Source organism: Chiloscyllium plagiosum, unplaced genomic scaffold (genome assembly GCF_004010195.1).
Source record: "Chiloscyllium plagiosum isolate BGI_BamShark_2017 unplaced genomic scaffold, ASM401019v2 scaf_5414, whole genome shotgun sequence".
Classification (NCBI taxonomy): domain Eukaryota; kingdom Metazoa; phylum Chordata; class Chondrichthyes; order Orectolobiformes; family Hemiscylliidae; genus Chiloscyllium; species Chiloscyllium plagiosum.
In genome coordinates, this window is record NW_025212722.1 from 19,382 (window position 1) to 21,135 (window position 1,754).

At 45.2% G+C, this 1,754-nt stretch overlaps 1 long non-coding RNA gene across 1 annotated transcript in view; it reads left to right on the plus strand.

Moving 5' to 3' along the window:
* Window positions 1–1,473, plus strand: part of LOC122547454 — a 10,943-nt gene extending 9,470 nt beyond the window's left edge. Inside the window, exon 4 of the long non-coding RNA XR_006311000.1 lies at window positions 1,462–1,473. This is a non-coding gene — a long non-coding RNA (uncharacterized LOC122547454). The remainder of the gene's footprint in view (window positions 1–1,461) is intronic.
* Window positions 1,474–1,754: the final 281 nt, after the last annotated feature.

Here is a 1,754-nt window from a genome sequence, read left to right on the forward strand (position 1 = left end):
CTCAGCACCGCCTTCTTGACCTGCAATCTTCTTCCCGACCTCTCCGTCCCCACCCACTCTTCGGCCTATCACCCTCACCTTAACCTCCTTCCACCTATCGCATTCCCAACACCCCTCCCCCAAGTCCCTCCTCCCTACCTTTTATCTTAGCTTGCTTGGCACACCTTCCTCATTCCTGAAGAAGGGCTTATGCCCGAAACGTCGATTCTCCTGTTCCTTTGATGCTCCCTGACCTGCTGCGCTTTTCCAGCAACACATTTTTCAGCTCTGATAACTTTCTCAACCCCATTCTCCCACTTTCACTCCATAACCCTTGATTCCCTTAACAATCAAGAACCTATCTATCTCAGTCTTAAATATACTCAAAGACCTGGTCTCCACAGCCTTCTGTGGCAGTGAAGTCCATAGATTCACCACTCTCTGGCTGAAGACGTTTCTCCTCATCTCTGTTCTAAAGGATCTTTCCTTTACTCCAAGGCTGTGCCCTCGGGTCCTCATCTTTCCTGCCAATGGAAACATCTTCCCAATGTCCACTCTGTCCAGGCCATTCAGTATTCTGTAAATTTCAATAAGATCTCCCCTCATCCTTCTAAACTCCATTGAGTATGAACCCAGAGTCCTCAAACTTTCCTCCCATATAAAGAAGGATAAAGACAGCAGATACTTGAGAATAAACAAATCCACACCATCTCCTCCGAGCCATGAATGAATAACAAAGTGAGGATTTGAGATTGAATGATTTAAGAATGACAAATGGAATTCAAGAAGTGACAGGTTGAACGATATGTTGCAGCTGCAGCAGATGAGTTGCTGAATACCAAAGGTTTTTTTTAGTCATTCATGGGATGCGGGTGTCACTGCATTTACTGTTTGTCCCTATTTGTCCTTGAGAAGATAGTGAGCTGCAAGTTTGAGCTACTGCAGTCAGACCCACAATGCTGTTAGGATGGGAGTCCAAGATTTTGACCCAATGATATAAACAAACGGCAATATATTTTCCAAGCAGGGTGGTGAGCACCTGGCAGGAGGATTTGCAGCTGGTGGTGTTTCAGCTGTCCTTGTCCCTCGAGATTGAAATGGTCATGGTTTTGGAAGGTGCTGTCTAAGGATTTTTGTTGAGTTGCATCTTGTAGATAGTACACACTGCTGATACCGAGCGTCAGTGGTGGTGGGAATGAACGTTTACAGATGTGTTGCCAATCAACCGGGCTGCTTTCTCCTGGATGGTGTTGAATTTTTTTGAGTGTTGTTGGAGCTCTCCCCAGCCAGGGCAAGTGGGGAGTATTCCATCACACTCCTGACCTGTGCCTTGTAGATGATGGTCAGAAATTGGGGAGTCAGGAAGTGAGTTACTCACTATGGTATTCCTGGCATCTGACCTGCTCTTGTAGCCACAGTATTTATATGATTAGTCCTGTTCAGTTTCTGTTCAGCAGTAATCCCAAGGATGTCAATTGTGAGGGCTTCAGTGATGGTAATGCTTTTGATGTAAAAGGTGTTAGTTAGGTTCTCTCTTGTTGGAGATGGTCATTGCCTGACAATTGTGTGGCACAAATGTTACACTCTCAAGTGCCAGACAAGGGTGATCTCCAACGAGAGATAATCTAACCATTGTCCTCTGATCCACATTGGTTGTATTGTCACAAAGCTGGTTCGTTTTTTTCTAAAGGCTGTTCCTTTTCTCAAGGATACTGTGTCCTTGGTTTTTCTGAAGGGTAATAAATAGTTCCCGGCTCCAAGGTGACTAGTTTGGT